This window comes from Ambystoma mexicanum, chromosome 4p (genome assembly GCF_040938575.1).
Source record: "Ambystoma mexicanum isolate Mex_15411 chromosome 4p, UKY_AmexF1_1, whole genome shotgun sequence".
Taxonomy (NCBI): Eukaryota; Metazoa; Chordata; class Amphibia; order Caudata; family Ambystomatidae; genus Ambystoma; species Ambystoma mexicanum.
Genome location: NC_090927.1, coordinates 1175868173 through 1175883025, shown reverse-complemented (window position 1 = coordinate 1175883025; position 14853 = coordinate 1175868173). Strand labels below are relative to the sequence as shown.

At 50.2% G+C, this 14853-nt stretch overlaps 1 protein-coding gene across 1 annotated transcript in view; it reads left to right on the top strand.

The window, feature by feature from the left end:
• The window catches only part of IGF2R (insulin like growth factor 2 receptor), a 2762372-nt gene that overhangs the window by 943094 nt on the left and 1804425 nt on the right, over positions 1 to 14853 (top strand). The gene's annotated exons all lie outside the window — the stretch shown is intronic.

Here is a 14853-nt window from a genome sequence, read left to right as displayed (position 1 = left end):
CTTAAGAAAACACGAGGACAAATATGTCGGTGCACAAAAGGGGGTGCAACCTAAAAAAACATATGATATGCACTAAGCTTGCTATTGTCTTCATGTCATACTGGAAGGAAGACATTTTCCATGAAAAATGTGTTTACGTAGAGGATTCAATTTAAATAAGTGGTTTACATATGGAAACATCTGGACTAATGCCGATCCTGCATCCTTTTGGGAGTTCACTGGCCTTTTTCAGGATACAATCTCATGTACACCTGGAAACCTCACTTGTAGGGTTCAGAAGCCCTTGTACTCAGAACATTTCACGTTTTTGTGATGCTGTCTAGTTTTTGGTAGCTCCTTATCGTGTCAGCAGGTATCGGCAGGGGAGGGCCTCGGCTAGCAGTCAACCAGCAGCGACTAGTAAGGTAGGAGTGGACGTGTAGTGTACAATCCCTCACACGTCGAGGTCCCTCAGACTGTTTTTTTCCGCCCAGAATACTGGTAGCCTTATGCAGAGCTCATAAGAGACATTGCCATTTATTTGACCCTTGTTCGTTTTTTGTCCATTGTTTACTTAAACCACCTCCAGCCCTCTTTCGACAGCCATTCAACTTCCCCAATCTTGACTCGGCGGTGGTTTTAATGGAGGTGATCCTATCAGCGCTGCCGAACACGTGGCCCGGCCTCGCCGGCCTACACAGTAAGGGTGAATGGGGGTTGGTGTGGACATTTCTGTTTCTTCTAGAATGCCTTTCCCTTTCTCCCCCCCCCCTTTCCTTCCGAGTCGTTATCACTGATTACATCCTCCGCTATGGAGAGGACTCCTTTTAGATTTTGCCCACGTTGTAATGGCAAATTTCCTTGGAAGGACAAGCATAAGCGGTGTAAACGCTGCTTACCCCTCGACCACAACGAGGCCGGGTGTGCGGCCTTTAAACTCCTACGTCCAAAAACTTTGAAGGAACGCAGGGTCAAAAGGTGGGCAGTCTACGGCATGTCGAAGGCTGATTCAGCACCCGTGGCTCCCGGCGCCAAGTGTGACGAGGGGGATAGTGATAACGCTACCTCTGTAACAGAGGTTGTTGACCTCTCAATGGAGCGCTCGCGCTCCATAATGTCTGTCCTCGGCCCCGAAACGCTCTGCTTTGGCCCTACTCTTGGGGATGTACACCCCGGCGATGCTGACGCGCACGAAAAAGTCACTAAACACACAACTCACGGCCATTCCTCGAGTAAATCGAAGAAGGCCCCAGCTCCAACGGAGACGCCGTATCAACTGGCAGTCTCTGCCGACCGTAAGGGTCGCCAGCCCTCCCCGCAGCTGCATGCGCGCCTAGCGACTGGGCGGTCTTCAACTATGGGCGCTACCACCAAAACGTCATTCGAAACGCCTCGTAAGAGGGCGTCCGTCGACGGTAAGGTTCCGGCTCCGCCGAAAACTATTCACGACCAGCCCTCGACGGAGAAAATCGTTGTGGAAAGCATAGCTAGAATAGTCTCCAAAGATGCGCAGAAACAGCTGGTGAAGGAGTCACCAAAGCCCGCTCAGAAGGCCAGAGAGACGCCGATATCTGCGGAGGGTACGCCAGAACCTCCCCCCCACGTCGAAGGGAAAACGTCCCCAGTGCCGGGCCCACAAGAAGGTTTCTCAGAGGGTGACGGGGGTATATCCTCCACGCTATGGGAGAGATTTCGACACCTAGAGGCGGAGGAGCAAGGCTTTCCGCCACTAGACCGTTCAGGGTTATCCCAGTGGACTATGGAAAGATTTGAATCATGTATGGACAGGCTAGATAGATTTGTGTCCACTTCTGAACACATTACACCCAAACGGCCAAGGGAGGTGCTCCCTGAAGACCCTAGGACCAAATTCTCAAGACTTTTTGACCCACTTGAGGAAGAAATTGATACATATGACCTCACTGAAGACGACCCACATTTTCAGGAAGAGGAAGAATTCCTAAATCCTGAGGATCTACAAGACCCTGTAGGGGACTTTTAGGAAGACCCACACATATGTGAACCACAGCCCTGGCAGTCACCAGGGGCGTCAACAGCCCCTGATGTTTTAGATCTGCCCTTCCCTCAGACCACACCGGTCAGAGACCCTTCGCCTGTGGATGATCAACCCACTTTCAATGCACTGCTACGCAAGGCGGCAGCACATTTTCAAATTGAGACAGGGTAAACTACCCCAGAGGTAGATTTTGTTGAGAGAATAATGAAAGAAAAGCCACCTGCTAGCCAAGCCATACCCCTTCTCACCTCAATTAAGAGACGCCTCGTTCCCTCATTATCTACACCTGCATTGGTTAGAGGGGTCAATCCAAGAATCGAGAAGCTTTTTAGCCCCTCACCTTCTGATCCCTTATATATTAGGGGTCATTCCATACCTGATTCTCTGGTAGTAACCACCACGAGGAAAAGGGCGGGGGTTCCGCTATCTACTAGCACGGCACCTCCGGATAAAGAGGGGAAGAAGATTTATGCCTTAGGGAAGAGGATTACATCCATGGCAGCTTTTGCCACGCGTATTGCCAACAATATAACTTTGTTGGCTAGCTACGCCGATGTCCAATGGGGACTGTTGCGCGAAAGCCTACAAGAAGCCCCTGAGCCCTTGCGAACCCGCTTATTAGCCACTGTGACAGAAGGTACTTGGGTAAACCAAAGCATCATCAAGAACACCTTAGATGCTGCGGAAACGCTGACCGTTCACTAGTCCAGGGTGTACTTCTTAAGTGACATGCTTGGCTCAGAAACTGAGGTTTCAAGCCAGAAACACAGGCGTCCCTCATCAACAAACCCCTTGAAGACTCAAACTTGTTGGGCAAGGCGGTTGATGACGCACTGAAAACAGCTAAGAAGGAACAGGAAACTCTAAAAACCCTGGACCAAATCACAAGACCACCTAATAAGTGAGGTTATGGCAACAGGTGTTTTTTTCGTGGCCAACGACCAAATCAACAATAATACACCTCAGCCAGCAACTGGTCCTCCCCTCAGGGAACCAGTGGACAGTATGCTCAAAGAGGACAACGTTGTGTCAAGGGAAGAAGTCGAGGCCCCACTCCCAGAGGCTCCGCAGCTACCAACACCAAATGACCCGAAAGTTCGGGTCCCCTCCCATGCATCTCCGGTCGGGGGCTGCTTAACATCATTCCTGCAAGCATGGGAGGGAATTACCACAGACCGTTGGGTACTGTCAACAATAGCCCATGGTAACTGCATCAAATTCAGTCGATCCCCAACATTCAGACCCCCAAGGGGAAGACGCCCATCACTGGAACACCTCTCCATCCTTCTTCAGGAATTCGAACTGCTGCTAGAAAAAGTAGCCATAGAGGTTGTGTCTCTATCACAGGTAAATGAGGGTATTTATTTAGTGTACGTCGCTGTACCCAAAAAGGATTTCACCATGCGCCCAATATTAGATCTGCGCCCAGCGAACAAATTCGTAAAAACCCAAAAATGTCATATGGTGACTTTGCAGGAGGTAATCCCCCTGCTTGCACAGGGGGATTACATGGCAACACAGGACATGAAAGATGCATACTTTCATATTTCAATGTTGCCAGCGCACAGGAAATACCTCAGGTTCATGATAGAAGGCAAACACTATCAGTTCAAAGAGCTAACCTTCGGCATAGCCTCAGTGCCAAGGGTATTCACGAAGTTACTGGCAGCGGCACACCTGCACAGGTTGTCCATTCCAGTCTATCCTTACCTCGACGACTGGCTCATAACAGGGGATTCTTACGAAACATGCTTCTCAAATACCCAAAAGACAGTAGACCTTTTGTTTCACTAGGGCTTCTCCATCAACGAGAAGAAGTCCAGTCTATACCCCAGCCAAGTCAAGCAATTCCTAGGGGCTCTAATTCGAACAAGGGACGACCTCGTCTTCCCCTCCGAGAGGGTCCAAAACATGCTCTTTCAGATCCCTCAATATTTAGCCGGTCGGGAGGTGACGGTACGCAAAGCCATGCGATTGCTAGGGATGATGGCGTCATGTATTTATTTGATGCCTCACGCGCACCTGCGCATGCACCCAATACAAGAGTGGCTCAACAGCCAGTGGTGTCAGGCCAGCGGACACTGGGACAATCTAGTGGTGGTCTTGCAGGCCTTGGTGGTCGAAGGAAAACCTTGTATTGGGGAATCCCTTTGCCACCCGCTCAGTGGACTCCACTCTAACCACAGACGCATCCCTCACAGGATGGGGGGCTCACCTATCCCATCAGACTGCACACAGAGTTTGGACTCTGAGTGTGGCGTCCAAACACATAAACTTGCTGGAGCTGCTGGCGGTTTTCAAAGCACTGAGGCTTTCCAGACACACCTTCAAGGAAAGACAGTGCTAGTCCTCTCAGACCGCACCACGGCCATGTACTACCTGAACAATCAAGGGGGTACTCACTCTCCAGGACTGTCCAAGCTGTCCCAGAACATCTGGAAGTGGACTCTTAAACACATGTTCCTGTTATCTCAACATGTACCAGGGGAACTCAATCTTCTGGCAGACGGACTCAGCAGAGACTTCCCTCTGTCCGCAGAGTACGAATGGCGACTACACGAAGACATTGTCTCCAACATTTTCGCAGAATGGGTCTTCCCAGAGATCGACCTGTTTGCAACTCTGGAGAACACCCAGTGCCAAGATTGCGCCTCTAGGTACACCCAGAACCGCTCCAAGGGGAGCGGTCTCTGGATAACATGGTCAGGGAAATGTGTACCCCCCCCCCGACTCCCCTTCTCAACAAGATAGTGCACAAGATGCACCAGGAACCAGTTACCATGATACTGGTGGCCCCCATGTGGGCCTGCCAACCCTGATGGAGATGTCGCTGTCTCCTCCAGTGAAACTACCCTGCCCGTACAACACAGGACAGGGGCCACACACTGCATCCAGGCCCACAGACCCTGAACTTGGCAACCTGGCTCCTGAGGTCATTGAATTTGGACATTTGCACCTCCCACAGAGATGCATGGACATTCTCAGAGAGGCAAGGAAACCGAATACTCGCTACTGCTACTCTAGCAAGTGGAAACGGTTCGTCTTCTGGTGTCAGTCAAAAAGCATCAACCCTGTTGACTGCTCTCCCACACATATTGTTCTATACCTGACTTTAGCTTAGTCTTTAATTTGATGAAAGTCCACCTAGCTGCGCACTCCGCCTACACTACGTCTCAACATAAGGTGTCATGGTGGAAATTTCTAGTTATTAAAGCCTTTATGGAGGGAGTGAAATGAATTCACCCTCCGATATCTAACCCATCTCCCGGATGGGACCTGAACGTTGTACTAACCAGGCTAATGGGCTCCCCATTCGAACCAATGCACAAAGTAACCCTTAAGGATCTCACTCTTAAAACTGCTTTCTTGATAGCTATCACCTCCATTAGGCGAGTGAGTGAACTACAAGCGCTCTCTGTATTAGATCCCTTTGTAACAGTTCATAAATATAAGGTGGTTCTACGCACACACCCTAGGTTTGCACCCAAGTTAATTTCAAAATTTCACGTCAACCAGTCTATAGAACTACCAACGTTCTTTCAAAACCCATCAAACTTGGGAGAAAGGAGCCTGCACACACTTGATGTGCGCAGGGCGGTCATGTTTTATATGGAAAGAACTAGACCACTGAGAAAGACTAATCAGTTCTTTGTTTCAGTGGCGGCAGGAAGAGAAGGAGATGCAGTTTCCAAATCCACTATATCTAGATGGATTGTGCAGTGCATCACTCTGTTAAACTCTTGCTAAGAGAGAACTGCCCTTCAAGCCTAGAGCACATTCTACTCTAGGCACTGGGGCATCCATAGCATTCATTGCAAATGTTCCCCTTGAGTCCATTTGCAAGACGGCATCCTGGAGGTCTGTACACACCTTTACAAAACACTATTGTCTAGATGCCCATTCTAGATCTGATTCCCAGGTGGGACAAGCAGTACTAAGACATCTTTTCTCTACCGTTCCTTCTCACAACCCACCACCAACTCCGGGTACTGCTCGCTAGTCTATGCACAGCATGTGATTCTAAGCAGATTAACAAACATCAGAAGACATGCATTACTTAAAGTAAAAGCATTTCTGATGGTTGTATCTGCTTAGATTCACATGCGCCCGCCCTTCCTCCCCGCTCGGATGGAAGGAACATAGATGTCTTATTACTTTCTCTCTCTTTTCTGTACTCGCTCATGTTAGTCATAAGGCTCCCTCATGGCAGAAAAAATACAAACAGAGGGACCTCGACGCGTGAAAGGATTGTGGGTACACTACAAGTCACTATAGGGATAGTATTACAGACACGCCTATGTCGACGTCCTCTTTTCAACTTTCGAAAACCAAGATGCAATACTCCGCAGTGACCACTAGATGTCGGACTATGCACAGCATGTGAATCTAAGCAGATACAACCATCAGAAATGCTTTTACGGTAAGTAATGCATGTCATACCCTGCCACATAGCAGACTCTCATACTTGCTTGTGTTTTTTCTCCAGTTTTAAATTGCATTGTGAAATTATTAAATTGCACTGTGAAAAGTTTTAAAATTGCATTTTAAACCTAGGCCTTTTCCCCACTATACTGGACTCTCAGACTTGGGTCTCTTTTTCTCCACTTTTAAATTGCATTGTGAAAGTAGGGCAGTTCTGTGGTTTTGCCTTCGAGTAAAGCATTTTTCTAGCTAACTTTTCAACCATGTTCTCAGCTCCTGTCATCTTGCCCACTTGTCTACCTTTGTCTCCTCTGTCTCATCTGCTTGCCCCCTTCCTGTGTCCTTCCATAGTGTTCTCCCCGCCCCTACCCTACTTCTTCCCCTCCCTTCCCTTCTCTCCTCTCCCTACCTACTCTATGGTGCTCTCTCTCTCCTATCTTTTCTAACTGCTTCTCTATCGACTATCCTGCTCACTTAATCTGGTAGGCAGAAGTTTAAAAAGGACATCCCGGTCTCCACCCCAGGCCTCCCTATTGCTGACCCCTATACCAGTGCTGTCTCCAGGCAAACCCTCCCCGACATCCTCTTTGTCGTTCCCTCGCCAGACCTATGGACTCTCCACATGGTCTCTGTGCTCTCTCCTTTCTCTTTTTCCCCCATTAATGGTGGCACCCAGTGGGAGGCCCGCCTGTCCTCCTTCTACTCCTCGAAGGTCATCATTAATGTTTACCTGAATGGTACCGTCTTGGTCCAAGGACCTCAGGCCAACCTTCTCCTCTTTGATAGACGCTTCGCGCACCTCATTATTTTCCTTTATTCTCCTGCTGTCCCCTCTCTTCCCTCCACGGCTTCCTTGCCTCCCCCCACAGTCTCCTCCTTGGCTACCTTGCCCTCCCCTCCTTCCTCTTCTGCCCCCCACCCACCTCGGCGTTCTTCCACACCTCCGCAGAGCGTACCTCTGATTTGTACCCCTCCCCGGAAGTCTTTCAATGACAGTAACCTCATCCATATTGCCACTCTAAACTCTCGCTCAGCTGTCACACTCATCTGCCGCCTCCTCAAAGAACTTGACCTCGATGTCCTCAGTCTCACTGAGACATGGTTCACAGCCAGCTTTGTCAGAAGCTTTGACGCTCTCCTCCCTGACGGCTACAAGATCCTTTCCGCGCCCAAGTACAATCGTTCTGGAGGGGGTCTAGCCCTGATCTTCCCTGAGTAGATTCCTGCCTCGGTCATTCCTATGCAGGCCTACTCCTCTTTAGAGTGCCTTGTCTGTAGGCTCTCTCTCTCGCCTAGCCATTCCCTTACTGTGGCTACCATCTATCGACCACCTGGTCAGATCTCCCCCTTCCTCTCTTAGTGGGCGGACGTCTCCTCTTCCTACCTGGTCTCAACCAATCAACTCCTCCTTCTTGGAGACTTTAACATTCACCTGGATGGTTCGTGTCCTTCCTCTGGATTCTTTCGCGACCTCCAACTCTCTCACTCTCTATCCTCCCCTCTAGTCCGACTCACTCTGCAGGGCACACTCTGGATGTTCTGATCTCTACAGACCTTTTTCCCTTTACTATCCCTCTCACCACTCCTCTCACCTGGAGTGATCACTTTTTTCTTTCCTCCCAGCTCACTCTCTACCCATCAAGCTAAGCCAACTCCAGCACTGCCACCTACCTTCTCAGTTATCCGACCCATGAAGCGTGTGTCAGTTGAGGCTTTCGTCACCACTTTCGCACTCCCCGCCCCCCCTTTCGGCTGACTCACACCCTGACACAGCCCTCTCTATTCTCCACTCTGTTATATCTGATACTCTTGATGTTCTTGCCCCTGTCATGAGGATCTGCTTGAAGCCCAAAGCCAAGTGCAATTTCTGGTACGTCTCTGACCTCGTCACCCTTAAACGCAAGTGCAGGGTGGCTGAGAGGAAATGGCGCGCTTCCTGTACATCCTCTGACAAACTGGCCTGCCGCCTGCTCCAAAGGCAATACCGGCTCTGTCCGCCCCAAGAAGAGAGCCCTCACCCAAGACCACGTCTCTGCAACATCTAACAACTCAACCAAACTCTTTAAAATCTGCTAGGAGCTGGCCAATCCTGCAGCAGTCTCTACCTACCCTGTCCCCTCCCAGGCCCTCTGCACGACCCTGGCTTCCCATTTCATCTCTAAATCTCAGGACATCCTGTTCTCTTTCTCCTCCTCTCCTCCGCATCCCTCTACCCCCGCTCTTCCTCTGGCCCTTCTGTGGCCACTTCTCCTCCCTCCTTCTCTGCCTTTCCCTTGTTCTCCCCAGACAAGTCCTATCTATGGAAGTCTTGTCAAAACAGGTTCCCCTCTGTTCCTCTAAAACCATCAAGGACCACATTGACACCCTGGCTCCTGCTTTGGCTGACTTCTGCAACCACTCCTTCGCCACTGAAGCACTCCCTTGTGCACCCTCTTCTTAAGAAACCCTCAGCCGACCTCTCCTTCCCGGCTAACTACCACCCAATCTCCATCACTCCTTTCATGGGCAAACGCCTGGAAAAGCCGGCCATCTCCCAGCTTAATCTTTACGCGCAATCGGTTGGTTGTCTCCATTACCATCAGTCTGGCTTCAGAGGTGCCAGAAGCACAAACTGCTCTCCTGAATATCCGTGAAGACCTGCTCTCCAACCTTAATTCCAATACCCCCTGTCTCTTCATCTTACTTGATCTCTCTTCTGCCTTTGACACGGTCAACCATGCCATTCTGCTCAACCGTCTGTGATATCCTGGGTATCAACGATCAAGCCCTTGCTTGGCTGACCTCTTTCCTCTCTGATCGACACTCCCAGGTCCAACTTGGGTCTTTACTCTATCTCTACGTGTAGTGTTCACCAGGGGTCTTACCTCTCTCCCTGGCTGTTCAACCAATACCTGGCACTTCTTGCCCACTGCATTGACGCTCACTTCCCCTACTTTCAGTGCTATGAGGATGACACTGGACTTATTTTCGGCTTCTTTCCGCCACCTCTTCTCCTTCTCTCATCTCTGTCTGTTTGCTATCCAGGAGTGGTGTGACGCCAATGATCTCTGCCTTAATGCCAGTAAGACTGAGATTCTCCTCATCGGCACACCTGTTCCCTCCTTTCCTGTTGCTCTCTGGCTGGCCTCTCTTGGCCCTCTTCCTGCTCCCACCTGTGAGGCTAAAAACCTCAGGGTAATCTTCGACTCCACACTCTTCTTCTCCCCTCAAATCTCTGACGTCTCTAAGAATTCACACTTCCAGCTGCACCTCCTCAGAGGTATTCTTTCTTTCCTCTCCTTCACACAGGAGCTCATTGTCTCCAGAACTCTGGTTCTCTACAGGCTGAAATACTGCAACAGCCTCTTTCTAAATCTGCCTACTTCTGCACTCTGCCCTCTGCAATTCATCCAGAACAGGACTGCAAGACTTGTCCTTGGCCTCAAGCCCAGGGATCATATCTCTGCAGGACTGTAATCTCTGCACTGGCTCCCAGCGGCTGCGAGGATTAATTTCAAAACCCTCTGCATTGTCCACAAAGCCTTCTGGAGCCTGGGGCCTCAATAACTTCAACTCTCTCTTCCTAAATATCTTCCTTCTCAATCTCTTCACTCATCCGCCTCCAACCCCTTGAGGGTCAGTCGCTTCTCCAAACAACGAGTTGGTGGTAGATCACTATCTTCTCCTGGGGCCTCCCTCTGGAACAGCCTCCCTGCCTATCTGAAACTTGAGGAAAACCATCTCCGGGTCTGGAAGCACCTCAAGACCTTCCTCTTTTGCTTTCTCTCCTCCTCTCCCCAGCTGAACTCCTGACTGAAACTGCACTGGTCACCTGGCTACCCTCTGGTCTCGGGCCCAGGTCCCCTCCCCCACCAGTTGCACCCCTGCACAGCCTCCCCGGCAACACCTGCACTTGGGGGCTGTTTCTGTATCCCTACAGTCCCCTCCCAGCGTTTGACATTTGGCCGCACTTTTTTACCTATTGTTCCTATTTATTTTATTTATTTTACGGTGATCCTATGTATTGCCCTACCCCTTCACCTCCTTCCCCCTGCACTTTTTCTTTTCCTCCACACCCCTGCACTTGTGCGATGCCAATGTCTCCTGGCCTAGTAAGATCGTTGTCTTCCCTCTTCGCTCTGTTCCCCTTCCATTGCCTTGTCGTGCCTTGAAACACTTGTGTATAGGCGCGTTAAATGCCATATCATATATATATCATATCATGTTGGTTGTGCTAGGGATCAGAACCGTTCTTTGCAGGCCTCCTTGGATGCAGGCATCAGTGTTTGTCCTGGATGTTCAAGTCAAACTCCTTTTATATACTGTTTTGCAGTGACTTGTTTGGGTCGAAGGCAGATGAGTCCCTGGAGAATTTTACATCTACCGAGATCACAGCCATATTCTGTATAGGGGATGGTCCTTTTGGTACGTTTCCTCCTTTGCCTACGGGTGCAGTGGTCAGGCATCCTCTGACAAGTAGACCCACATGCCTCCCCCATCAAGGTAGAGGTGTAGGAGTGATCAGAGACAATGTTGTTGGCATAAGTTGCCCCTTGCAACCTCTGGTGCAAATCCCTTTTGATTTGCACAATCTATTCTTCTGTAGAATGCCCACGTACACCAGGTAGTGGCAGCACACCACTTCAGATACTTGGGCTTTACACATCATGTCACAGGGTTACTGCCACCTTTTCCTTTACTCCCCTAGAATAAACCTCGCTCTCAACCTCATCCCCTCCTTCCCCTGTATGTCCTAGTCCTTAAGGACATTAGTAAGCTCCTTCTGAAGGCCCCAATAGAAATGGACACCCCCACAGAGAGGGGAAGGGATGGTACACATGTCGTTTTATGATGCCGAAGGGGACTGGGGTCTGTGGCCCATCATGGATCTGTGACTTCTAAATTTGTACCCGACAAGAACAAATTAGATTGGTCACCTTGGCCTTGAGTTGTAAGACTTGCTGATGCTACCGGGCATCCATGATAACTACTTACAGTCAAATGCTTTATTTGGCATAACACCATAAATGCCAGAAAAGCCAAATATGCAGTACAGTAAAATACAAACACAATAAAAAAAATACACATAGCATGTTTCAGTAACGCACCTTGAAAGCCAAGTGAGACAATACAAATAAAATGTAAATAAACAGGTTTCTGATGTTTGTTAATCTGCTTAGAATCACATGCTGTGCATAGGTCCGACATCCAGCGGTCACTGCAGAGTATTGCATTTTGTTTTTCGTAGTCGAAAAGGGGACGTCGACAAGGCGTGTCTGTAACACTATCCCTATAGTGACGTGCGTTGTACCCACAATCCCTCACGTGTCGAGGTCCCTCAGATTGTTTTTTTACGCCCAGCTACTGGTCGCCTTTATGCAGAGCTCCTAGAGAGACATTGCAGAATAGTTTATTCGACCTTTGGTCGTTTGTCATTAATATCAATAACGTAGATCCCTCCCTCGACGCAGAGCTGTTTCTCCGCTGAGCAAGATCTTCGACGGAAGGACGAGCGGAGGGGATCCTTCGGCGCTGCCGAACACGTGTCCTGGCCTCGCCGGCCATACACAGTAGGGAGAGTGGGGTTTTGTGGTCTTTCTTTCTTCTCTTTAAGAATGCCTTTCTCTTTCCGCTCCCTCTCTTTCGAGGTCGTAGTCACACTTTTTGCCCTCAGTTATGGAGAGGACGCCATTTAGGTTTTGGCTGCTTTGCAAGGGTAAATATACCTGGAAGGATAAGCACAAACGGTGCAACCGTTGCTTACCCCTCGATCACCAGGAGGACGGCTGTGCGGCCTGTAAATTACTAAAGCCCAAAACTCTAAAAGACCGCAGGGTCAAAAGGTGGGCGGCCTACGCCATGTCTAGGCCTGACTCCTCGCCCACTGCCGCCGAGTGTGACGAGGACAGTGACTACACAGCCCCCCGTAACGGAGGCTGTAGACCTATCAAAGGAGCGTGAACGCTCCTCGTCGTCATTCCCCGGCCCCGACAAGCCCAGCTCACGCCCATCTTATGGGGATGAACACCCCGGCAACAAGGATGCACACGGAAAAACACCAAAGCACATACCCCCGGCACGCATTCGTCGAAGACGAAGGCAGCCATAGCGCCAACGGGGACGCCGGGCCCACCGGCGTCTTCCGCCGACCGTAAGGGTCATCAGCCCTCCCTGTCGCCGCCTCTGCGACCGTCGCCTGGGCATTCTAAAAATAAGGGCGCTAACACCAAAACCTCCGGCGACGCGCATCGTAAGAGCGCTCACGTTGCCAGCAAGGACTCGACGAGCAAAGGCTCGACATTGCATAGCGCGACGGCGACCGATCCCTCGGAAGAGGGAATCATCGCGGAAAGCCTCGCGCGCATCTAAGGACGGCCAGAGACGTACGGCGAGTGAGACGCCGAAAACCGCGCACAAGGCCAAAGATACGCCGAAAGCACCGGAAAGCAGATCAGGCCAGTTCCCGACGCTGACGGAAGGCCCTAGCCAGCGAGAAGGCTACTCAGAAGGCGAAGGCTCACTTTCTTCGACGTTATGGGACAGAACCAGACAACTACAGGAGGAAGAAACTCCTTTTTCATTCCCAGACCGTCCTGGCTGACCTCAGTGGACCTTTGAAAGGTTCCAGATGTGTATGGATAAACTAGACAGGTTCATGTCCATCCCAGAAGACAGGTCACCCAAGAGACCAAGGGAGGCACCCCTGGAGAGTCCAAGGGCTAAATACCAGAAGTTTTATAACCCCATACAGGAGGACATATACTCTTACAATCTCACTGAGGAAGACACCTTCTTCCAGGAGGAAGATGAGTTCACCTATGTTGAAGACCAACAAGAAGAGGAAGGTTTTCACAAGGACACTAACCTAGGTGAGGAGGGATTCCAGGAGGACACAGGCGAGGGCGACCCAAATCCCTGGCAGTCACCAGCTAGGTCGACAGACACAGGCAGTAGCAGTATAGTCATCAGGTCTACTGAAACTACACCAGTCAGGAACCCTTCGCCTGTTGATGATCAACCCACCTTCAATGCACTGCTGAAGAAGGCAGCAGCACATTTTGAAATTGAAACTGGGGAGGTCACCCCAGACAGCGATTTTGTGGAGAGGATTATCAAGGAAAACCCCCCACTAGCCAAATTATCCCCATCCTCGCCTCAGTTAAGGGACGTATTATCCCTTCTCTTTCCACTCCTGCATTGGTGAGAGGGGTCAATCCGAGGATTGAGAAACTGTTCTCTCTCTCTCAATCAGACCCATTATATATTAAGGGTCACTCAATCCTGGACTCCCTGGTCGTGACCAACACCAGGAAAAGGGCAGGAGTCCCACTATCTACCAGCGAGGCACCCCCAGATAAAGAGGGGAAGAAGCTGTATGCCCTAGCCAAGAGAATCACCACCTCTGCAGCATTCTCTACCAGAATTGCCAATAATAATACCCTATTGGCAGGCTATGCTGATGCTCAATGGGCAAAGCTCAAACAGGACATTGAAGAAGTTCCTGAACCCCTAAGGACTCGTTTGCTAGCTACAGTTAACGAGGGCTCTCTGGTCAACCAAAGCATCGTCAAGAATACCCTCGATGCAGCAGAGACGGCTGGCCACTTTGGTACAAGGAATTTTGCTGAAGCGTCACGTCTGGCTTCGCAATTCCGGATTTAAGGCAGAAACACAAGCGTCCCTTATTAATAAGCCCATAGAGGAGTCCAACCTCTTTGGGAGAGCAGTGGATGACGCGCTGGAGAACGCGAAGAAAGAATTTGACACAATAAAGACCTTAGACCAAATTTCAAAACCCCCTAACAGGCGGGGATTTGGTAATAAGCGCTTTTTTCGTGGACAACGCCAGCAACAGTATTCTGCCAGCAACTACCAAGTTAATAGTGGCCAGTACAATCAGAGGGGTCAACGCCGTGGCAAAGGGAGAGGCTGTGGTTCCACCCCCAGAGGCTCCCAAGCCACCAACACCACCAAGTGACGCGAAGATTCGCGTCCCCTCCCATGCAACGCCGGTCGGGGGCCGGTTAACATCCTTTCTTCCAGCATGGGAGGGAATAACATCAGACCGCTGGGTACTTTCCACCGTAGCCCGTGGCTACTGTATAGAGTTCAACAGTTCCCCAACATACAGACCCCCGAGGGGACGCTGCATGACACCAGAACACCTCGCCATCCTTCTCCAAGAAGTCGACCAACTGCTGGAAAAAGGAGCCATAGATTTTGTGCCTCTATCTCAGGTAACGGAAGGTATTTATTCAGTTTACTTCCTTGTACCCACAAAGGATCTAACCATGCGCCCTGTATTAGATCTGCGCCCAGCGAACAAGTTTGTCAAACCCCAAAAGTTTTGTATGGTGACCTTACAGGAAGTGATCCCACTGCTATCACAGGGAGATTACATGACAACACTGGACATGAAAGATGCATACTTTCATATTTTAATGTTGCCAGCGCAC